We start from the raw sequence: 25,797 nt of genomic DNA, 5'->3' as shown, positions 1-25,797 counted from the left end.
GGAAGGCGCATCCTTCACCACCTTGGTTCACAGGGTGGCAGAGGTCCTTGACCTTCAGCTGCATACTGTTGAGGTCAAGAGGCAGAGGTGCTTTACCTAGGAGATGGTTTGGCTGATCTGCTGCTTCCCTTTAACAAAGCCCTCACCGACTGGGGGCCTGCACCAAACCTTGCATTGCATGATTGCCTGATGCCTTTGCTCTGCCCAAGGAGACCCAGCTTTCCTTGCCCAGCACCCCTATCTGGACAGTGAATCTAAAAGGCTAGACACCTTTGGGCATCGTATTTTCCCTTCCACCAGCCTAACCTTACAGTTGGTTAATACCGGTTGACTTTTGAGCTGATATTCCCATGCGTTTTAGGATTTGGTTGCATACTTGCTTCCCACACTTCAAGCGGGGGGCTGAGGCATCCTCAACCAAGTCCTCGTAAATGGCTGGGATGCAGCAAAGTTCACCATCAGGTGTGGACTGTATACCATGACCACGCTGGGGAGGGCCATGGGTTCTGTGTTACCCTGCGCTGCCATGCCTGGTTGTGGTCCAAGGGGGTACTCAGGGATGTCCAATCTTCTCTGATCGTCACGCCCATTGATTGCTTTTGCTTATTTGGTGACAGTGCTGACACAGTGATCAAGCCCTTTCAGGAGGGCTGGGTCACCGCGAGGTCCCTTGGCCTTTCCTTGTCTGCCCGGTCCTTATAGCAGTCATTTCAGCCCTACCTCAGCCATGGTTGGGGCACATATGTGCGTCTGCAGTACCAGCCATACCTACCAGTCCAGCAGGCTAATTAGTCCTTTCATGGGCGAGATCTCAGATCCCAAAAAAGATGTGAGAGCCAGACACGGCAGGCTGTCCAGTTCTCCACCTTTCCGGCAGCCTCTAAGACCCTTTAGTACAGCCTCCATCCATCACAACCATATTTTTGGCAGCAGGATCAGGCGCCACCTACCCCAGTGGTCTTCAATTACCTCCGACAAGTAGGTGCTTCAGATTGTGCAGCAAGGGTACATCCTTCCATTCATGGAAACCCTTTTGCCCTTGCTACCATCCCAAAAGCGTCTGATGAAGGATCATCTCTCCTTGCCCCGTCATGAAGTACAGACTCTTCAGGTGTATTTCCATATCCCGGTCCTGCTGGCCCACATGAGTTACAATTGCCTCTCTTGTGTTCACGAAAGTGGCAGTAGGTACAGCTTTGTTTTTGATTACCATTACACTTGTAGATGGTGAATGTTCAAAAGTGGTAAAGTCAATCAAAAGTGTAAGAGTAATTTTTTACACATGCAGATTTACTCGTCGGTAATCTTACCCTTAGAAGTAGCCCCCTAGGACTAAATACTACAGACATTGGCCCATATTTATACTTTTTTTGCACCGCATTTGCGTCATTTTTGTATGCAAAAGCGTCGCAAGCTTACAAAATAAAATTGTAAGCCACTTTTGCATCAAAAAATGACGCAAATGCAGCTCAAAAAAAGTGTAAATATGGGCCGTAGGGTCTGCTCTACCAACTGTATTTTGTAGTTGTACTGCAATAGTGCTGGTTATTTCAAAATTCAATTCACAAACCTGAGTGGAAATCTCCACATCTCCTATATTTTGTATGGGGGAGACCTTGCATGTACGTCTACTGTTTAGGATCCTCATCGTATTTTATTATTTTTAACATAAATCAACACAATTACATTTATAAAACAGTTAATGCCATCAAGAGAAGATTAAAACATGCTACAAAAGGTGTCGGTTAAAAAAACATACATATAGGGGCGTGGCTTTGTGCACCGACGAGATGGTGACGGACTCTTGAGCTCTGATGGGGTGTGGAGCTTTCCTTTTATTTATAGCTGCTCACAGAGACTTCTTTGGGCCGGTTTACCTCCTGCTAGGTGCTTTGATGATCCTGCACCTTTTGGTTGAGTTTTTTTCTTATTCTTGAGGAGTTCTCTCCTCTTTTGCTTTAATTCATATTGCTCTAGTGCAAGCACCACCATTTTGTATGGTGTGTTCATTGTGTTTTTTTCAGATGTCCTCTCTCACCTAGCCGCCAAGACCTGGAACTCCCTACCGCTCCACCTTCGCCAGACCCAAGACCTCTTGACATTCAGGAAACGCCTCAAGACATGGCTCTACGACCAGTAGTTCCCCCGCCCCCCCTCCCCCCCCAGCGCCTTGAGACCCTAACAGGTGATTAGTGCGATCTATAAATCCTTGATTGATTGATTGATTGATTGTTATATTTGTATACTTTGCCACCTGGGACCTTATTTCTTAGACTGACATACATTGTTCCACAGAATAAAGGTTCTTTCTCCCGTTTCTTCATGTGATGCTACGTTATTAGCTCCTGCTTGTCTCCTCTACACCATTATGCCTCTTTCTTCTAAATTTTTTTAACTCTCCATAGTTTCAAAATTCTGTCCTATATCGACGCTTTAAGGCTACCAGGTCTTTCATTTTTGTCTCCTCCTGTGCTACCTTAAGATCTACTCATCTGTGTGTACTTTTTCTGGCTTATGGGCAGAACAAAATATTTGACACAGTTGTCTCACAGCAAGCAGCTAAAATGGCATTAGGATTAAAACATCCTCTTCTGGTGTTAAATCTAAAGGTGCCAAAAATGACACTCTCATCTGTTGCTACATCTAGCTATTCTGGACACAATACTAAACGCAGTGAGGGCTGTTCAGCCGTTCATGAATGATACCAATGAGAAACATGAATAGATAGAAGTGGGATGGATTGCTAGGGAAGGCAGGATGATTGAAATGGAGCAATTTGTTAGTTCTGTTTAGTATGGCTCAATGCGGAGTCCTCTACCCGAGCAAAAAATTAAAGCTTTACACTGAAGATTTGGAAAATAGAAGTTGATGGACCTATTTACGCTTATGTGGTTTACCATAGAATGTTGAAGGTCCTCATCTTCTTGGCTTTATAAACAAAAGCAATATATATTCTACACCTACTAAATCTCCCTGGTTCTCAACCTCAAAACATTCAATGTGCTCATACTTTCAACGAACCAATGGAGCGTAATTATGCCTTTTCTGGAATTCACAGGCCTCCTACATGCTCTGAAAGTGGTGAAAGGCCAGAAAGACTTGTTTGGTCAGGCCTGTTCATTTCCCAATATATTTCAACTACAACAAATTCCAGATGCAAAGAATTTCTGGCTCTGAGACCCCAGATGATACACTTTGAGCATACAATATGGATTTCTGCATCAGTGCCTCTGCAAAACAACCCATGAGAGCATTAGTAAATATGTTGATAATCCCATTAAACTAAAAGCTTTACTTCAGAATACTGCTGTACAGGAAATGGAAGCGTTGTCCTGGAAGACTTAATATTCTTGTTATACGTTATAGATGACTGTTTTTTTTGTATGATCTCTTTTATTATTCCTTTTGCTCTGCTGTCTTTCTTGTCATACTGTCAAAACATCTCACTCATTTTTGTGTTGCTTCTTTTTATTTCAATTCTGGATTTTGTTCCTTGATCTGCCTTTTCTTCCTTACTCTTGCATATATACATTTTTTCCTTTTTCTTGAATCTTCCTACTCCTTTCCAAGGAGTCCATTGTTTTTCTGTGATTTGCAACCTTTTCCTATTGGTTTTACTTTATTTGGCTGCAAGTGACATGGTGTATTTTTTTTAACATTATTTGCAGATTGCCATCTGTGTTCCTGTATTCATACCCTTGTGTATCTTTTGTTTTAATTGTGGTCTTGAATAATGTTTGTGGTCTTAGAAATCTGGTGAAACGACAGAACAGTAAGCTTAACCATAAAATTGCACTTTTGCACGCAACAAATTGTAATGCCTCTAAATCTGTTAAGCGGAAGAGATAATTTAAGTGGGCCAAATTTATTTTTTCTCCAGCTCATGACCATAAAGGCGGGGTCACCATTCTTTGTAACAGATCTTTACATCTCCATTTGTTTCTACAGAATGTGATGACTGTGGCAGATGGGTATTGGTCAAAGTCCATCTTAGTATGTTCAAGTTTTTTTTGGACTGTTAAGTCTGATCCTGAGTTTCGGCATTTGATTAAAATCAAACTTGTGAACATCCCCTATTCCAATGTAACTCTGGCGAGTGACTTTAATCAGTTTTAGATCCCTTTATAGATCAAAAATCAAAATTGAAATTTAATCCTGAAAAATCCCATAACGCCTGTAAATCTGCAGTTTATTCTAGGTCACTATTTGATGTGTGGAGAACATGCAAGCCTGATAAATTGGAATTCTCCTTCTTTTTCGTTGTTCCTAATACATTGTCTAGGATAGATTATATTCTTGTTGCTAAGACTCTACTACCATGTGAACAATCATCTGAGGGTAGCTCTATTATCATATCTGACCATGCCCCGATACTGGCTTCCTTTGACATTTCCACCTACAATTTAAAATCCAGAAGAAGGTAGTTTAATAACTATGTTATGTCTGATTCTAGTTTTATACTAGTTTTATTTCTGAAACTTCAGATTTTATAAAATAATTATTTCAATGCTCCCTCTGATACTTTGGTAATTTTATAAAATTATTTCAATTCTATACTCCCTCTGATACTTCTGTGACTGTTAATTGTAATACTTTCAAGGCCTCTTTTCGAGCACTTACAATTGCTTTTTCAGACGATAAGAAAAAAAGTTGTCAACAACCAATATACCTTTTTAATAGAAGAAATGAAATCATGGAGCACAGCTAGTTCACCTCAAAATCCACTGCTATGTTACAAGATTTAGTTAAAGCCAAATTTGAATTCATCACGCTTGCCACTATTGATGCATGTAATATATTGCTCAAAATTAAATCCAAAGTTCATCTGGTCAAAATAAAGCAGGAGAGATGCTTGCCAATTATTTAAAGATTAAAACTGAACAAAAAGCTATTGGCTTTACTCTGAATGAATCCAATAATACTGTGTTGTCACTAACACTGCCATTTATAATTGTTTTCAATGCTTCTACAAAGCTTTATATACTGAAGATACTTGTCCTTGTGACATTAATGTTCAGAATCTTTCGGTCACATTCCAGTGCCGTCCTCCTGTCCCATAAATTTGTTGACTTGGAGTACGGCACTGTTATCAGGAAATATTAATTGGCATTAGCTCTTTGAAGAAAGCAGAGGCCACTGGTACAGGTGGCTGCTCCATTCAGCCTATTTCTTGCTTCTCCATATTTTTCCATCCAAATGATTAGAACTTTTCGATTATTTTCTTTTGAATTACAAGGAAAGCTTTTAGACACACAACTAATTCTCATACCCAAACAAGATAAAAATCCTACATTTTGTAAAAACATTTATAAGCCTACTTCTTAATTATGACTGTAAGATTTTTGCCAACATTTAGCTTCCCATTTAGAATCTGCTGCTCCCCTTCCTGTAAAGTGTGATCAGTCTGTTTTTATTAAAGGCTAGCTGCTATAATGCACAAGCATTTTCTAACATCAGTCAAGAAAATAGGGTTAAATACCCACTAGGTGCGTTATCATTAGATGCTGAAAAGGCTTTTCATCTCATAAATTTTCAATATATGTTTAAAACTCTTCATTGGTTTATTTTTGGCCCTAAATTTATTTCTTTTGCGCAGCTATTATATTGTAATCCTCGTGCTTGTGTGTTTCTAAATGGGTGTTTAGCTCCACGTTTTCCCCCACAGAACGGTACCAGACAAGTCTGCCCTTTATCCTCTTTCTTATTTGTTTTATACTTAGAACCCTTTTTTGAAAGATCGTATTAGGTTTCAATTGTGGTTCACAAGAAGTTAAATTGTCTGTATATACTGATGGACCCCCAGTTGTATTTCAGCATCTTGGGATATAAACTTAATTTCACTAAAACCAAGTTTGTACTTGTGAATTACTTATGCTTTCAACATATATTTAGTGACTAATTATGCACGGGGTACGCACTCCTCCCCCCCCACCAAATAAAATACCTTGGGCTTGTTTTTTTTCTCTCTCTATTAAAGAAACAATAACTCATAATTTTGTAATGTTAAAATCTAACATACAAACCTTATTCTCTATCTGGTCTCCTTTGTATTTATCCTGGTGGGGTAGATTGGGTACCATCAAAATAATGATTGTATCACATATCTTATATTGTATTTCAATGCTACTGTTTAATATTTTTACTTTAAACAACTTGATTCGATTTGGAAAAACTTTTGTGGAATAATAAACTTCCTAGTAATGCTCTTTCTAAGCTTAAATGACCAAAAGGTGAAGATAGTGTTAGAGTCCCTGATATTAAACTGTACCACTCTTCCTTTATAATCAGTCAGTTTTAAGCTTTGGCATGATTTTCATGATGAATCAGTACCCACATGGATTGTTCTTGAAAGATCTTTACTTCATGATGTCTGTTAAGGTTTTAAGGAAGTTATCTATATGTCTAACTGTGCTTTTATTTCTAAATGCCCCATTCTAAAATAATTCACATTTTTGTTTAAACAAGACTTTTTTTTAACAAATTATCTCCCCACCAATGGTTTTTAAATTCCTCTATTTTATCTAATTTTCTTAGGATTCATAATCGATCATTTAACCTTCAAGCATTGGGAAAATAAAGGTATTTTCTATGTTTTTCATTTCATGGATGATGATAGTATTGCTACTTTTGAATTTTGTAGATGAAATTTGATCTACCTGATTAATTGTTAGATGAATATACCTCAATTTATACCTCTTTTTTCCTATATCTCCCATGACATCCAACTAGTTACCAACACTGATTTAACATTTTGATAAGCTTGTGACTGGATCTCTTCCCAGGGCTGCTGTAATTTGCAATAACATATTATTCTCTACTCTGTCTAGACCTAAAACCTCTTTGGAATGTCTTTGGGAAGAAGACTTGGCCATTACTTTGTCTTCAATTAAGGGATAAAATATGGTTTAAATTATTTAAAACCTCTAAGGCAGCGCATATTACACATTCCAATTTTCATACACAATAGAGATGTTATTACTCCAGTATAGGGTGCTTAATATGACGCTTCAACTCCATCTCTTTGTTGGTCTTGTTCTGATCATGATAGTAGGTTAGTTCATAAGTTATATGAATGCCAACATGTTGACTGGCTATGGATTCTAAGTCTAAGTGATTAAAGGTTCTCAACCTTAATACGCCTCTTACACTGTATAATATTTTCCTGGATTCGGTCTCAGCTGATGATGATTCTTTGCCACATAATTCAATGTTATTGGATCTTTTCATTGCACTTGCTTTTAAAGTTATACTCATGTTTCCAGAAGGATTTCTACAAACTTTCTATATTCACATGGTTGAATTTTGTGTACAATGAACATAGATTTATTACTGCTTCATCTAGTCGTATAAATCAAAAGATTAAGGGCCAGATTACGAGTCTGGTGGTTTCAAGACCGTCAAACTCGATGTGGTGCTCGGACCGCCAAAAGAACGCTGTCTCCGCCGGGATCTCTGATGGGCTAACTACAATCTTGGTTGTGATCAGCCTGGAAAGCGCTGAAGACAGCACCACCCTGCTGATTACAACCATGTTCCCCACCAGCCTTTTCATGGTGGTTTCACTGCCATGAAAAGGCTGGCGGAGAACAAGTGGTGGGGGCCACAGGAGGGCTCTGCACTGCCCACAATATTGTTGTGGGCAGTGCAGGCCCTCATCTCCCCTGCACTGTCAGAATGCACACTGTCTGACCAGCAGACAATGCACATTCCGAGGGTGCTAGGAAGGCCTCATGTGCGACGGCCCCTGTTGAGAGTGTCGCTGCACGTTTTACACTGGGCTGAAACCTTGGTCTGCAGCGGTCTTCTCACCACGGGTCTGGCAGTCGGGTTTTCCGACAGCCAAACTCGCAATCAGGCCCTAAATCTTATTTATTTTGACTACATTTCAGTAATTTTCTCTCCTTACAATCATTTTTCTTTATATTTGTCTAGCTGTGCATCTGGCTGTGGGGGACTTGTCCAGCACTGAGAGGGCAAGCTGGGTGTCATTGGCAGAGATGATGTTGGAGATGTCGTCAGATCTGGTGACGTTGGTGAGTGGTGTCATGTGCAGGTAAAATAGGGTGGGGATGAGAAATGATCCTTGAGGGAATCCGCAGATCAGGTCCTCGATGTGTAGGGAGCGAGTCTGACTCGCTGTGCTCTCCCTTTGAGGAAGGAGCATATCCATTCAGGGGTAGGACTTTTGGATGCCTTTTCTGTCTAGTCTTTTGATGAGACTGCGGCGTGACACGGTCGTATGCAGTTGAGAGGTCCAGCAATATGAGGGAGGCCGTTTCTCCTTGGTCTGGAAACGTGCGGATCTCATCTGTGGCAGCAGTGAGCTCCGTCTCCGTACTGGGGTTGCTTCAGAAGCTGGATCGGGAGTAGTTGTGAAGGTTGTGGAGCTCCAGGTGGTGGTTGGTGAGTAGCTGGTTCATTGCCTTCTCTGTCACCTTAGCAGGGTATGGTATTGGGGAGATGGGGCGGAAGTTGCTCAGTTCTTTAGGGTCGCTGACGGTTTCTTGAGAAAAGCATGCTGCGATCACAGCCTCACGGAACGTTGCAGACTTGATGGAAGAGTTGACGATGTGAGGAATTTGCTAAACACAGGTCATCCTAGTTTGTAAATGCAATGTGGACACTGGTCTGAGGGGGGCCCTGGAGTAGACGGTTTTCATGACCGAAGTGGTGTCTTCCTTGGTACGTCTTCTCCAGTTGATTAGGTTTCTGACCGAGTGGTCGGTGTGCAGCTTGCTGATGATGTCCACAGGGTTTGGGTATTTTTCAAAGTTCTTAAAGATCTTATCAATTTTGTTGAAGTAGTTTGAGAGGTTATTGCAGAGTTCCTGGGAAAGGGTGATTGTACTGGCTGAGGCTTCGGGCCTAGTGAACTCCTTGATGATGGCAAAAGTCTCTTTGCCATTGATAGAGGTAGATTCTATCTGATTTGTGAGGGATCTTCTCTCGGCGTCTCTCAAGAGGTGGTGGTAGTACCTGAGGGTGGCCTTGTAGGTTGTTCAGGTGTCAGCATCGTGGTTGGCTCTCCATTTCCTTTCCAGCTGTTTGCAGTACCTTTTGAAGTCCCTGAATTCTTCTGTGTATCAGGAGGTCTGTTTGTAGATTCTGAAGTGTTTGTGGGTTTAGATGGGTGCCAGAAACTCCTTCTCAGCATCCTCTGCTGTTCAGTTTTTGCAATGTTTTAATATTTTTAAAGAATATAAATGTGCTTATATATTGTTCATTGTCATGGCCAATAAAATTATTAAACAAAAAAAGACGTGTATTACCAATGTCCTAAATTAAGACTGCAAATTGAAGTGCAGATCACATGACAACGAGTATGATGCAGCAAGACTATCCCCAAATTTCAGGCCTGGATTATGCTCTTCACCATATTCTAAGTTGCACATAGCAAGCTTGCTACCGATATATAAACTAGTGGGGTGTCTGTTCTATAACAAAGTGCAAGTGCATTATTACATGTTGCAATTGAGAATGATTTAAAAGGATACACTAGCCATTTACAGCGTAGGATTTGAGATTGAAGAATTGTACAAAAAATGTAATAAGGTTTCACTTCCTCACAGTACAATATGGAGGCGTTTGGTAAAAACTTTGACATGTGCACTCTAGTGGGGAAGACCCCAGGCAAAAATTAAGATACAGAGTGCGACATGCCTCTAATTCTACGTTAAGATTTGTCTCTAGCCCTGATCGTGACATGCATGTGACAGAAAGGAAATGAGTAGCCAAATTAGTATTCTGCATTAGCAGCAAACTCTTTCAATTTGCTGTCAAAATATGCATCCTTGACATTAGTGCCACCATTAAATGGGTGCTAATATCTACTACTAAATGGGTGAGCTTTAGGGAGGAGTAAGGAGGGGTTTTGAGGTGGATAAGGTGGGGTTTAGGGAGACACCCACCCACGAAAGAGCAAGCTCATTGCCATTCACAAACTGCCCTTCTAAAGTTAATACATCTAAAAAGGACCCAGACAGCAGTAAATGCACTCAGTTCAGACCTGGAGTAGGTCCAGCCCCACACCTGACTAACCACAGTACTGTAGCACCTTTCCATAAAGAACAGTGGAGCCAGGGTCCTAAAGAACCATTCCAATGGAAAGAATGTTAAAAATATGAATAAATTGAATTGTTAAAACAAATTAATAAATCAAATAAATATTGTCGTATGCTAAAATATTTTTATTATTGTTTTTATTTACAAATAAATGTACTTTTTAAAAATAAATTAATTTTAATTATTTACATACCTTTTTGTAATTTGATATATGTAATAAATATAAATAAGTTATTTAGGTGTTTTTTTTTAAAACCTAATAAATAACTTTAATTGAAATTATTTTAAAATGAATTAATCGTTTAATTCAAAATGAAGTTAACAGAGGTATAGCTTTTTTCATTTTCTTCCACAATTTGTGTGTATATATATGTATGTATAAATGTAATGCACTTCTAAAATTCTCCCTAGACTTTACCATAGGCAGATGCCTGTCCTGCGGATGAAGATCTCTGCCTACTTCTGAAATGTTACTATTAGTAATACCACACTCGTACATTTGGCTCCACACCTTGTTTCAAGAAAATAAGACATGTAAATCTACACTTTACAGTAAATGTATACTTGGAAAAGGTGGTAACAGCCAAAAGTACTATATTTACTACCAAATGTACGAGTAAATTTACACAAGTAGATTTACTCACAATAATAGGCCCCATAATATTGACAAGAGGCTACTCGGGGCCTGATTCACAAACTGCAATTAAAGCTGTAAATTAGTACTACAATAGTACGACTTACTTGCTCCAAAATGTAATTCACAAACCTACAAGTGGAAATTTCCAATGCGCCTGACTTTTCTGTTGGGAGAACTCTGCACATGTAAGATTACAGCTTAGTAGTAAATGAGGGATGGGCCAGGGGAGTGGTGCGAAAATGTGGACTATCTACTACAAAATAGGAAAGTTTTGGGAGCGAGAGTCTACTACAAACACCCACCAACAAAAGAATAAGCCCATTGCTATTCAAAACGTAGACTTCTAAAATTACTACTGCCCTAAAGGTAATAAAAAAGTAGTAAATACATTCCACCCTATCCTTGGAGTAAGTGAAACACCCCATGTGGCCACTCACAGGTCTTGCAACACATCCCCAAAGAAAATAATGAAACGCCTAGTACTTAAAATAAGACCCATTAGTAAATATTGTTAAATAGATAAATGTAAATTGATTCCACTCATAGTTTTTAACAACATGTAGTACATATCAAATACAAATGTTTCTCTGACTGGGAATCTTTTAACTTATTCTTTAAGAAATAATATTTATAAATGAAGTATATTTAAATCAGTTCATTATTTAATACATATTTTATTGCACAAGTTAATGTGCTGTGTTTGTTAGTTTTATGTTAATAATAAATATTTTAAAGCATTTAAGGTTTGTTTTATATTAAATTATTTTTAAAATTTGTTTGTAAAAATAATAAACTTAAACAACGTTCCCTATTGTTTCCAGTAGGTAGGTCTACACCATGGTACCTGAGATCTTCACCTATCTCTGAAAAGTTACTAAGAGTAACTTAACACTCCGAAATTCAGTCTTAGATGCCACTACTCCTCAAACTGAGGGGATGAAGACCTAAAACTTTGCACTTAAGTTTAAAGCTAAATTCGCAAACTACACAAAAATGTAGATTTACGCTTAGGTGTGGGAATATGTCAATTTACTTTTGTGAAGACCCGGGTGCTTGCTATAGTGTGTACCATTTCTAGTTACTTGCCCTTGTCACCCATTACAGTCGATGCAGTTACCTCCCACAGTCTAATCTATAGCAAAATTAGACTGAGGTGCAGCTAACCCCACCTTTAATCTCAGTGTGCTCAGTATCTCAAAGTTCATGTTTGCTCACAAAGGGAAGCTTTCTAAGTCCTTGGTGGGGTTTGGTGCACTCGGGCAGCCATCTAGCTTTGTCATGCACCCAATTTCCAGGTGCTGGGTAAGCGTAAAGTGGCAGCTCTGATAGAACCTCTAATGTAGTTGGCAGTTCCAGCAAGGCTGCTGCTACACACCCTCTATGGCAGGGACGGGGCGGCCCCTGTGAGGATCCAGATCATGCACAGAAGAGGAGTAGCCCTAAATGAGTCGATCTGGTCCTGCCATTCTTGGGATGATGCAGTGAATCACAGGCCGATCTCAGTCAGATAGTAACACCCATCACCGGCCTCACTCTCTCATAATGTGGCATGATCAAGTCATGGGCACAGTGGCTCTTGCATGTTGTGGTTTCTTCTTCAGTGCAGGATCTTAGATTACACCACAACGTCTTTGGTAAGAGCGAGTCAAGTTCTTACGGTACTACTTCTCTCTGTACACAGCCTCAGGTCATGCAGCCGATGAACGCAACCCAAACTGGGCTTCGAAAGTCTTCTTCATATTACACATTCTCAAGAACCACAGGTGGAAATACTGCTGCCCGCTGACACTGGGGCACATAGATTGCTCTCCACGGCCATCCCCTTCTGGCAGACATCAAGCTCCTTCTGGAAGGTAATCAATCCTGCAGGCGTCTTGCCATCCGGTAGGCAGGCAGGCTTATAAGTATTCACCTCAGGTAAACCGCTCTTTCAAGAATTGGTAGGCTCAGGTAATGTTCCTCAAATCTAGGAAGCTGCTGTCAACCAGACACCAACTCTGGTTGCACTACAGTCTTCTCAGAACCCTACAAGCCACTCCCATGTGTTCTTAAAAGAACTTGGAACTACAATAAGTGGGTCAGACCTTTAAACAGTAAGAGCAGGCAGGAAATGTGTGTCCATTGTCTGCACTTTCAGAACCAGCTTGAGGTGGTCCTCTTTTGAAATGTTATTTCCAGGCTGCTCTTCAGTCACAGCCTTTGTGTAGGGTGATGCTTCACAGTAAGGGCACCCTCAACATAGGCACCAACCAGTTTCATCTTTCTGGACTTGGCCATCACCAGCCAAACTCAAAAGTGTAGGCCGGGAATAGCAAAAGGCTGGGCTTCACCTAAAGTGCTTCTTCACTTTGCACAGCAGTGTCTGCAGTCCCACCCTTAGCCCCCACTTTCTACTGAATAACAGTTCATCAGAAGACTAATCAGCAACTGTTGACAAAGGAAAGGTGTAAACACATTTCTAAATGAACCTGTTTTTTATTCCCTCACTTCACTGTCTAGGTCTTCTCCGTCCAGCTGTACACTTCCACTGCCTGGGGAATCAACACCACCTTCATCTTGTGCAAAAGGTCAGGCCAGGGTATCCAAAATGGATCCCATTAGCATCACTTATTCTTGTTCACTTACACACCATGTATGTATTTTTTCAGGCTATACACACATGAATGCATAAAATTCACTTTGAATGCTCGTGTTAGGATCCAGGCAAGAGTATAGAATTGGAACTTTAGGCCTCAAGTCCAGTGGCACAGATATAAAGGTCCGGTCTGAAATATGAATTTACAGAACATGTTGTGCTGCCACCATTGATAACAGGCCAGGCCCAGAAAAGCACTGGTGTCAAGAGGAAGACCTGGACCTCTAGAGACAGAGAAGATTATCGGGAAGCTAGGATCATGATCAAATACCAGGATAACAGATCCTTGAGGTGGGACACTCAGGGCAAGGCAAAATGGCTGTAGGCATTGCAGGAGACATTCTCGTCCCAAGAAGAGACAATCAAGGGGGTACAGCTCCCTGAAATGTGGTTTGGCCTGAAATATATGAACTTTACATTTTTGCCATCTGACACCGTAGCTAGGAAATAAACGGGGTCACGATAAAGTCATCAAAGTTTTGCACTGGGTGAATGGCGTCTTAACAAGTAAATACGTGTATTAGTAAACAGCTGAACTACAACGAAAAACATTATTTTCCATTTTTGAAAGCATAGCCTGGGTTCAGTTTTTCTGTAATCAAGTGTTACAAGTCTTGTATAAGTTGAGTTGGCGTTGAAAAATCCCAGAACGTTGGCAAATAAAGAATTAGATAATAGGATAAAGGATTTTCGTGTTGGCAAAAAAAGCATGATATACTTTGAACTTTATTTCTGATACCAACGCAATTACGTGCCTGTGCTTCTCTCTTCGTCTCTGACACAGGCAGCAGCATGAAAGTGTATAAGTGGTCTGCGTCCAACACCTGCTGATTATAGTCCGATACTTCACTCACTAGAACTACAATGATGTCATCACTCCTCAGAACCACAAGTTCAAGTATCCAGAATCTCAGCATTTACCCTGAAAAAGAGGTATTTTTTCTTGATTTTGCCCAAGAGCTATTTTAAAATTTTAAAAGTCTGTTTTATATGCTATGTGCAACCTATTTTCTTGTAGTTGATTGCATTTGTTCATGGTTTCAAAAAGTTTGCTTTTGGATTAAAATAACAGTGCTGTTTTAAATCACATCATGCAGAGAAAGCTGAAATTGATTTCCAAAGAATTCCTTTTCATAAGACTAATTTTGCATTAAGTTGCGGTGTCACTGTGTGTGCGTGTGCTTGTGTCATTAACGCACAATCGGGCAAAGCAGTCGTCTTCTGGTTGAATGTTGTGTGCTTATGTGGAGAGAAAGATTCACTACATGTAAGTCCAACAAATACCAAATAAATAGTTTATTAGGCTATCTATACCACTATACATACATAGGTTTACACTAATGATGCATTTCAAATTCAGTTTATATGTCAGATTTACCTTGCCCTTCATCCAAAACAAATGCAACTGCAGGTGTGAGAAATATATTTTTACAGTAAGAGCATGTTTGTGTTCAAAATAATGTTTGTGTGCTCTTCTTAATTGATTTAATTGGAGCTGTACCTTTGATATTTTGAATATTACCTATAACTATACCCTAAACACGATTGAATGGTTTTGAAACTGATGAACCAATATTTGATTTGAACACAGAAACTCAATTCTTGAATGGGCTTGATACAATCTAGGGGCCTGGTTTCAAGTTTGGTGGGAAATGAAAATGATCTAATTTCTGGTTGAAATGATAAGTACAGAGTAGCATCCTTTGGGTGAATTACCTCCACCATTATACCATATGGTCCAGAAAACTCAGGCAATGGATTTTCCTCCACATTAATCATTTCTTCCAAAAATGAGGACTTTCAATTATCTTTGAAATCGACATGATGGGTATTAGATGCATGTGTTGTTGCTGATTAAGACTCATGTAGTGTACAATCTGCTGTCTATGATGGTTTAAGTGTGTTAGGTTTTATTATACGTGGGCATTCACAAAGTACGGGTTTGGGTGTTTGACGATCAAGCTTGGTCCTGAGGACCTGTCAGGCATTAGTAGTTGGACAGTGTGCTCAGCAATGTGAAGTAACCCTAAACCAAGGAGGAAGGAATCAGAACTAATGCTTTAAATGCCCAAGAACCTGGGGACACTACACATTTGGGCAAATCAAATTGAATGACGACTATTGTTAGATGCTCTATAAACATGATGCCTCCAAATAAGCCCAAGCTCAGCCAGGATTGCTTAGATATGGAAGGACTAGCTTATTTGCACACAGTGACAGCTACTAACCTGGAAGAAATGAAAAGAGGGTTCATGTTTGTGAGAAAATAGCCTCTTTCTAGCATGGTTACCCCCATTTTTGTCCTGTTTGTTAGTGTCTTTACTGTCTCACTGGGATCCTGCTAGTCAGGACTCCAGTGCTCATAGTTTGTGGCCTACATGTCAGTATGTTTTACTGTTTTGTCAGTATGCTTGACTGTGTCACTGGAGTCCTGCAAACCAGAACTCCAGTGCTTATGCTTTCTCTGATTACAAATGTGTGCTTACGTACTGGTAACCCAGTATTACACTCCAACTTGGCATACTGAACCCCCCTTTTAAGTCCCCAGTATATGGTACGTAGGTACCCATGGCATTGGGGTTCTAGGAGATCCTTATGGGCTGCAGCGTTTCTTTTGCCACCCATAAGGAGCTCATACAGACACTTCTTCAGGTCTGCCATTGCAGCCTGAGTGAAATAGTGCAATCACTATTTCACAGCCATTTTTACTGCACCAGGTAACTTATAAGACACCTATATGTCTAACCTTCAGTTCCTGAAGGCTAGGTGCAAAGTTACTGTGTGTAAGGGCACCCCTGCACTAGCAGAGGTGCCCCCACGTTGTCCAGGACCACTTTCCCGGATTTCGTGAGTGAGGGGATGCCATTAAAAGTGTGCACTACATATTGGACAATACATATATGTACCTTCACAATAGTAACTCCGAATATGGCTATGTGAGGTGTCTAGGATTGAGAAATTGTACCCCCAATCTGATTGTGGTATTGGAGGGTCAATTCCATGCACCTTTGGGGCTCCACAGTGGACCCCCAGTTCTGCCATACCAGCTGTCTCAGGTTTTCACTGCAGTCCCAGCTGCTGCCACCTCACAGACGAGCTTCTGCCCTCCTGGGGCTTGAGCAGCTCAATCTCAGGAAGGCAGAACAATGCATTTCCTTTAGGAGAGGAGTGTTACACCATCTCCCTTTGGAAATAGGTGTTACAGGCATGGGAGGGGTTTCCTCCCAGAGCCTCTGGAAGTGCTTTGAAGGGTGCAGATGGTGCCCTCCTTGCATAATCCAGTCTACACCGGTTCAGGGACCCCCAGTCCCTGCTCTGACACAAAACTGGACAAAGGAAAGGGGAGTGACCACTCCCCTGTCCATCACCACCCCAGGGGTGGTGCCCAGAGCTCCTCTAGAGTGTCCCTGGGTTCTGTCATCTTGTTTTTAGGATGGTCACAGAACTCTGGGAGCACCTGAGTGGCCAGTGCCAGCAGGTGACGTCAGGGACCTCTCCTGATAGGTCCATACCTGGTTAGGTGACCAGTCCCCCTCTCAGGGCTATTTAGGGTGTTTCCTCAGATTTCGTTTGCAAGACTCCACCAGGACACCTCTGCTTCAGCTTCTGACTGTTTGATTAACTGCAGACTGCTCCAGGAACACTGTAACTGCAACAAAGTATCCAAGAAGGCGACTGCAACTCAGTAATTTCAGCTCCTGCCAGCAACTACAACAGTTTCCAGGTTGTGCATGCTCTGAGGACTGCCTGTCTTCATTTTGCACCACAAGGACCGAAGGAATCTCCAGTGGAGTGACAGAGTCACTTCCCTGCATCAGCAGGCACCCTTCTGCAGCGACAACCGGTACTCTGGGTCCCCTCTTATCTTGACGAGCATGATCCCTGGAACACAGGTGTTGGACCAAAGTGGCCCTGACTTTCCAAAGGTCTAGCTGTCTAAATTTGGTCGAGGTAAGAGCTTGCCTCCCTGTGCCAGACAGTTTCCCTGTGCACTGCATGATCTGCAGCTTCTTGGGCTTCTGTGCTTTTCTTCCAGAAATCCTTCGTGCACAGCATAGCCCAGGTCCCCAGCACTCTGTCCTGCGATGCTCAGCTCCCTAGGTTTTTCTCCAGCAGTGTTCGATCCCTTTGTGTAGTGCTGCGACTACCATGTTTTGGAATTCCTTTGTCCCCGTGTCCTGGGACTCCTACGGGTGCTGCCTCGTCTTCCGAGGGCTCCCTAAAGTGCTGAGAGCCCCCTCTGTCTCCTCAGTCTGAGTTGAGACCCCCAGTTCCCTCCTGGGCCCAGGTAGCACCCTTTTCCTGCCAACTGCAACATTTGCGTGAGCCAAGACTTGTTGGTGGAATCCAACGACGAAAACCAGCCTGCATCCAATGACATGCAACATCTCCTACACCAAGAAGGTACCTGCAGCTGTCTTGTTTGATGCATTTCTGACTTTTTCTTCCAACCGGAGGATCCACTCTTGCACTTCATCTGGGTTAGCAAGGGCTTCTGTTTTTCCTGGACTCTTCATCAACTTCTGGAACTGGTCTCCTCTCTCCACAGGTCTTCAGGTCCAGGAATCCATCATTTGTGTCTTGCAGTCTTGCTTGGTTTTTGCATAATCCTTTAGCACGACTTCTAGTGTGTCCTGAGGAAACTGTACTTTACTCTTGTTTTCCTGGGCTCTGGGGTGGGGTATTTTACTTACCTTTAGTGTTTTCTTACACTCTCAGTGCCCCTCTACACACTACACTTGCCTGGGGGGGAAACCGGCATTCACATTCCACTATTTTAGTATATGGTTTGTGTTGCCCCTAAGCCCATTGCAATCTATTGTGTTTCTCACTGTTTGCACTATTTTATGACTGTTTAGTTACCTGATTTTGGTTACTAGTGTATATATTGTGCATAATACTTACCTCCAAAGGGAGTATAGCCTCTAAGATATTTTTGGCCTTGAGTCACTAAAATAAAGTACCCTTATTTTTGGTAACACTTTCTTGTGTGTGAGTGCTGTGTGACTACAGTGTTATTGCAAGAGCTTTGCATGTCTCCTAGCTCAGCCTTGGCTGTTCTGCTACAGCTACCGCTAGACCGCCTAAGCTGCTAGACACTGCCTACATTTCACTAAGGTGGATCACTGGACCTGGTATAAGGTGTAAGTACCTCTGGTACCCACTACAAACCAGGCCACTTCTTACAATGCTAAAAAAAATGAGAGAAGATACATAGCAGGCGGTAGGGGCTTGTTATGTTTTACTAGAAAACTTTGTACCATACAATTACTGCAATGCTTTTAAAACTTTGTTTTAAACAAATCTCCTGGAGAGGGTGCAAAGGGTTTTGCCTGTGGTTATTATCTACATGCACTGTTGAGTGTTTGTTCATTCATACAGTAAGTTAAAATAAAGGGGTTTGCCTTCGTTTCATTGTTTTACTCCCATTTGCTTCATGTCCTATTGTCTAATTTGCAAGTCCATTTTAATGTGTAAAAGTGGCAGCTTTCGAAATTTGTGATATTTTGTACTTTATAGCAGCAAAAAGGGTGGATTGGTTTCTATCTTTAAGTTGAATGATAAAAGACAGTTTATTTGTAGATTGGGTGGTACTTTGCATATTTATATTTGTTATTTCAGGTACAACATTATTTTGTTCAGTAGTAAAGTAGTGCGCATGCTCGGCTGAGAAGTATTCACATGCGGCTATGCCTCTGTGCGCGTGAGCATGTGCTATCGATGCTGCTTGTTGAAAGCACAGTTGCAGCCATAGCTGTTGTCAATAAGATCTATGATTGGCTGATGGAGATGAAAGGCTCAGCTCACTTGGTGATAGTGGCGACGAAGATGGGATCGGATGTCCTTGTTGACGGTTTCGATCACTTTCTTGCCAGTAAATCCTCTTTGTTCAGATTGGGTTTTGACTTAACCTCACTGGTCCAACTCAGATAGGGCACTAGGAACATTCCAGCTTGAACACTCAAACAAAAATGAGAAAAGGCACATTTCTGATTTTTTTTTTTCAGACATTTATTGGGAGCGGAAGCCGTACCAGGCATACAGGCTGCTGCCTCCTGCCCGGCATCAAGGAGAGGATGGTACACCACAATGGCACAGACCGGGCACGTCAGCAACATATGGACCATTCCTTTCTCTGCGTATCCATTTCTCCGACAATAAAAAATACCTTTTTTTCTCAACTTTTTTTTAAATATTTATATACAATGAATGATACAGATCTTTCAGTGGTACATTGTCTCTTCTCATTTTGTTCTTAGCAATAATTACCATAGTTATTTCTACCATATATGTAAACCTTAACAACAGAGGCGCAAAGTAATCCTCTGTCATATATAATTTCTTATTTCCCAACAGAGTCGATTTCAGCATTACTTTCACAGCACCACAGACTACCAAGTCATAATAGTAATAATGATCATTACATGTAAGCCTGACAAAAGCACAGATTACCAGCAGGTAGGCCCCAAGATGCCATAGGTTTTACAGAACAAATATACGATATGAACTTTCATAAATTAATCATTAAAAAATATATATGTTACATATATACCAGTCATGTATGCAGGTCTCGGGTGTAGATTTTAAATATATATTCTCTTTACAACATCTATGCATTAGGCTTTTGTGGCAGGTTTTCTCTGTGTTTAGCTCCTTCTAGAACTTTCTGCCCAACAAGTTTTCATAAGCAAACACAATTCATACAAATAGTTTTTGCTTCAAAAACAAAACAAAAAAATAACACTTGACATCTGAAAAAAAGTCTACACGAGCAAAACACTACTGTCAAAACTCGAGCAACAAACCAGACTGGGAGACCTGTCTTCTGTAATTGCATTTGCACGGAAGGCGGCATGGTGAGACGCACACGCATGTACACCAGCACACATACACGTTAAAAACTAAACAAGGCAACGTGAAGACATCAGCAACAATATTAAAAAGAAAAAAAACAACTTTTATTTAGGATTCCTGCATTCTTACAGTTTGCAAGATTTACCCTTAAAGCAGCATTCTGATTAATATTTTTTTTAATAAAAAATAAATTGTCCTGTTTCTTGTCTCTGTTCACCCCTCTCTTAGTCTGTCTTTGAAATCCTTTTTTCATTTGTATCGCAGTATTCTATTTTCCAAAAGGTCAACGTTCTGCAAATAAAAGGTGTGTGCCTTTTATTCCTCACATTGTCCTCCTGGGAACTTAAAGGTTCTATAAGGTTAAGGTCTTGGCTTTTTTCCCCAAAAATATACTGTGCAGTAGGGTAAGCCAGAAGAACTGTTCTTCTAAGCTCCATTAGCTGCCCACTCAATCCTGGATTCCTTTTTAAGCTTGGCTATTCCATATAATTTACCGCTACAACTTCTCCATTCCATCGGTTGTCTTTTTACATCCATTTCTAAGTTTCGCAAATCACTCTTATGAGAAGCCCTTGTTTTTCAAATCTATCAGGGTGCTTTTCTTATCTTAGTTTTTCTCTGTTGAAGTCTTTCCTCCTGGACCTCAGGATCTCTAACTATTTGTTATTTAGGAAAAGCGTAAGATGGGTCTCTTGAAAATCTAAGTGCTTCTTTTTCTATGCTCTGTTTGTATGTTCTCCTTGTCAGCACTAAGAGACATATACAGGTATGCAAGCTCTTTGGTAACACTGCTAGAGATGGTATAAGCTTGTCAGATTTACTCCAGCCACCCTAGTCTCTATTCCCGGGCACTGATGTGTGTCGGAGCAAATCTTCAGGGAATGGGGGAAATCTTTATGGTGTGCAAACAGAATTCAGAAATCTTGCCCCAGTGCAAATGTTTGTGAATATGGTGTGATTCAGAGCTAATATTGGTATTACCTTATTTGCTCCAAGGGAAGTATTTGTGAACCAGATCCCTGGTGCCTGTAATACTTACAGAGGAGCTAGCCTCAGTTCTTGTACCCTCGTGCAAGTTTGTGACTAACTAAGGGCCAGATGTACAAAGGATTTTACTGGTCACAAACGGCCCACTGGGCCATTTGCAACTGGTAAAATGCATTTTCCTATGTACGAACCCTATTTTGCGAGTCACTAACCTGTTACCGACTCTCAAAATAGAGCTTGTGAGTCACTTTTAGGAAGGGGCGTGTAAAGGGCATCCCTTAATAGTGAGTCGCACTGGTATGTATGAATGTTTTGCGATTGGGAATGCGGTTGCAAAACATTAATTCTTTACCAACTCAGTCAAGGAGGTGGTAACCCATCCACAAACAGGAAGGGGTCCTCAAGGGAACTCTTCTCCTTTGTGAATGGGGCACCAGCATTTTCTTAGAGCAGGATTTTTTTTTTTTTAATGCATCCTGTTTTCCTTTAAGGAAAATGGGTTGCGTTTCCCCCCCAAAAATCCTGCTATATTTAAAAAGCACTCACAGACATGGTGGTCTGCTGATCCCTGCAGAGTGTGGCCACTCCCAATGGGCCTCAAATTGCGCCCTACCTCATGAATACTAATGACGCAGGTCCCTTGCGACCTATTTGGGAATCTCAAACAGTACGTCAGTGTTTGCCACTCGCAATTTGCGAGTCACTAAAAATTGAAATTTATGAGCCGCAAACACTGAGGGTCGTACATCTGGCCCTTAGTATAATTCTGGTGCTCAAAAAGCTATTCACACTTCAAAATAAGTATTATTTTTAAAGCACATGGTGGATTCATGATGAGGGAAAATGAGCCAGCAAGATGACTTTTTCTGCATTCTCTGGAGCTCTCTAATTTGTCACAAAGACATAGCTACATAAATAAATGGAAGCAATACCCTACACGTAAATTTTCAAGGAAGTTACAAAAAAAACAATATATGAAACATGGGAGACATTTCAAGGTGGTGATGTAAAGCATAAACAATCCTGCTGCTAAAACGTAATAATATTTAAAACTCTAAAAATCATAATTGTGTAGGTACATGAAACCAAGTTTAAATAAGCTATCTAATTACTTCTATCAGTATTAAATAAACATTAATATAGTCAGAACTATAGGAAAAAAAGTAGAAAAAGCACAAATTTTTCAGTTAAGTAACCAAAAATATATTTTAAAATTTGATCCATTGGGGATGGTATGTAGACTGATTGGAAATACTACGGAAGACAAAAAAGATGTGCGGAAGGAAAGGGCTGTTGAAGAGGCAGATAAGGGGACTCCGAGGCGTTACCCTCTGCATGGAAAAACAGAATGGATGGAAAAAACAATTATATATATTTTTTCACTGTGCTCAGATGTTTTTATTATGCATTCCACGCTATTACATGTATTATCATTTGAAACATTTGTGTCAATTGTTTCTAAATGTTACTGGCTTTCTAAATGTTAGCATTCTTCATTTTCATGTTGCTAGAGATTTTCGCACCATCGCAGGTCTCAATTTAGGTTAGACAAAGGTGGCGACAATGAGAGGGGATTGGGCCAGAAAAAAGAAAAGAACACCACGGAGACATAGGGCCTCATTACGACATTGGCGGTCCTAGGGCTGCCAGTGCTGCGATGGCAGTAGGACGGCCGCACCCCAGGCGGTCCGACTGCCAACATACGACCCTGGCGGTGGAACATGGTTCCCAATGGGCTGACTGTGGTAGAGGGCGTAGCCAACCGTGGCGGTGCTGAGCTCAGGTGCAGCTGCAATGATCACGAGTCCATTTTCCGTCAGCCTTTTCATAATAGGGACCCCGCCATGAAAAGGCTGGTGTATAAACAGTGCAGGGGACCAGAAGGGGCCCACTGCTTAGCACCTTTGCAATACAATATTCACGCCGGACAGCCCAGTGAGAACATCATAATATGACGATGGTGAGGCAGCCAGGTTGATGGGCGCCTCATTCCTGCAAGTTTGGTGGTTGGCTTTTCCGACTGCCAAACTCACGATGAGCCCCTTTGATTTGGGAGAATTTGCAAACATTTTGGAGCTAATGTTCCAAACTGTATCAAGACTTTAACTTACTCCTGTTAAAGACAGGATGTGAAAGTCAAGATCCCCCTTATTTAAATGAGGTGCCGGGAAAGTGGTTTCTCTGCAAGAAAAATATTTTCCTAGTGGAGCAAATAAAGTTGACTGTGTAAGTGCACATTTTCAGAAGATTTATTATGAGTATTTCTCACAATTCAGAAGTACATTTTGGTTAATAGGAGAAGTCTAAAAAATGTACGATTGTTGAACATTTCCTAGAGTACTCCTGAGATTCTTTGTGAATTCCAAAACGTTGGAATGCTTTTCTTACTCTGAGTGTGTAAGTTAACTTTGGGAGACTGTTTCTGAATCTTTCAAGCTGGCCTTTGAGAATCAGGCTATGAAAGAGAAATTCATTTTTGGATGTTTCCTAAAACCTTTAACTAAAATGTATGGTACAAGAATGCAAAAAAGTTCTAAAAATTCACCACATGTGGTATAGCGAAAACTTTTAAAACTTTGTCTCAGGAAAACTTGTCAGAAACAAATAAAATATTCTCCATGGTCCATCAAAATAGGAAAATAGCTTCTATATAGCTATTATTTTATGGGCTGACAAGCATTCCAGGGAAGGTCCAGGAAATCATAAAATCTCCTGCTGCATTCATAAGTAGCCCCATTGTTTTCAATTGTGGTCTAGATTCCGCACCCCAGGCTCCACTTCTAAACATCCTAAAAGTAATTTCAGATATCCCGCAGCATGGAGCCCATGTTGTACATCTATGCAGGTGGCACAATAATGAATGCGATCAGATCAGACAGCAGCGAAGTGCACACCAGCTATCTGCTGTGGTTCACCCAGTGTTGATGTTGCTCTGCCTGACTCCGGACCACAGCCACAACAAGTCGTGAGGCTTTTAGATCTGCAGTAGGCCTCTGAATGAGCCAGCCAGCTGTTTTCTGACTCACTACCAGCCTATCAAAGAGCAGCTTATGCATGAACTTCACAACAATCATGTTGATTAAAGAGCAGTTCCATGCTGCCTGATCCCTTGAGGGCCAATCAGAGGCTAGGTAAGAAAGTCAAGGAGTGGCCTAAAATCACACTAGCATGGATGGCATTTGTTTTCAAATGATCACATCCCAAAGCTTTAGTGACCCACAGTAGACCAATCAAGAACATGTTGTTGACCCTTGATCTGGCAGATGGCGCTATCAGGCATTTGTGCGCACCCTAAATCCGCCAATGGCCTGCAGATATGCATTTACTATCAGTGGGATCCAATGGGACGCGATTAAGATGTGCATTTTAGTCTCCTTTCTACCTGACTGCCTAATCCCTGTTTGGTCTCTCTGGGGGCTCTCGAGTACTTAGTAAAATTGTTGCTATGAGCATGGCATTAGTGAGCTCAAGAAAATGGACCATGTGATTTTTCATACTTTTTACCAAAAACTTTTCTTCTTGGAATCTTTAAAACATCTATACTTATTAATATTTATTTTTCTAACTTGAAAAAAGAGAAAAAGCCACCATAGCTACTACAAGCCTACACTTGGCCATACTTGGTACTCAAAGGGGGACATTACCATTAGGTAACAAAGACTGTCAGCCGTTGTGGTAACTGAAAGCTCTATTGCCCGAAATTAAGAAATGGACGCAGCGCCACTTTTCGTGTGCTCCTTTGCGCCCTCCTACTGCTATCACGTGTGCGCCGTATTTAATATACAGTGCACCATGGTGCAAGTTAAGAGCAATAGCGTCAAAACTTTTGACGCTATTGATGTACTGTACAGGATTAGCTCCAAAAGTTTGGCACTAATCCTGCAGAGTACATAGGGGCCCATTGAAAACAATGGTGTGCCCCCTTTTAACGCCTGCTCTGTGCAGGCGTTAAAAATAGCCAATAAAAATGGCGCAGTGGAATCTCTTAGATTCCACTGTCCCGTTTCACGGCCCCCTAACGGAACCCCACCTTGCATACATTATGCCTGGCGCAGGCATAATGTGGCTCAAGGGGTTACAAAGTGGCGCAATGCATGCATTGCACCACGTTGTAACTATGGTGCAGCAAATTTGGCCTGTTGGGCCACATTAATGTCATAAAAAATGGCGCTAGTGTGGTGCAAGGAGCACTAGACCCTCCTAAATCTGGGCCTATGTTAGCAGTAGGACCTGCATTGCATTTGCACACATAGCAATTACTGGCAGCACCAAACCACAGTGGCTGCAACATGCCTCTGTAAGCACAGGAAATACCATGGTGCTGCTGCCAGAATACTTGTTACAGGGCTCCACCACAATCCTTACCATATGCCCATAAGCGCAGGACTTTCTAGAGGCCACAAGACTCACTACAGAGCACCAACACCAACTATTGCTGCTGTTGGTGGTCACAACATGCTCCTAGACTCAGTGCCCATTACATGCTCACAACTGTGCTTCGCTAGAACAACAGTCGTGGTGGCAAATACGGGTGCACATTAATTGTGGTTGCTACAGATTACACTTATGGATAAACACCTAGCAGGGTGGGACAGCCTTAAAGTAGGTGGAAACCCCCCTA

At 41.2% G+C, this 25,797-nt stretch overlaps 1 long non-coding RNA gene across 2 annotated transcripts; it reads left to right on the top strand.

The window, feature by feature from the left end:
* Positions 1 to 5,476: 5,476 nt before the first annotated feature.
* On the top strand, positions 5,477 to 19,708 carry LOC138261094 (uncharacterized). 2 transcript variants are annotated; one of them, XR_011199042.1, is made up of 5 exons: positions 5,477 to 6,579; positions 7,933 to 8,033; positions 13,199 to 13,266; positions 14,119 to 14,267; positions 19,343 to 19,708. It is a non-coding gene; the product is annotated as an uncharacterized lncRNA (long non-coding RNA). The 2 variants fall into 2 exon arrangements; XR_011199043.1 differs by lacking the exon at positions 13,199 to 13,266.
* Positions 19,709 to 25,797: the final 6,089 nt, after the last annotated feature.

The sequence above is a fragment of the Pleurodeles waltl genome, chromosome 10 (genome assembly GCF_031143425.1).
Source record: "Pleurodeles waltl isolate 20211129_DDA chromosome 10, aPleWal1.hap1.20221129, whole genome shotgun sequence".
NCBI classification, from domain to species: Eukaryota; Metazoa; Chordata; class Amphibia; order Caudata; family Salamandridae; genus Pleurodeles; species Pleurodeles waltl.
The sequence above is the reverse complement of the archived record's forward strand: the minus strand, read 5'-3'. Positions and strand labels throughout refer to the sequence as shown.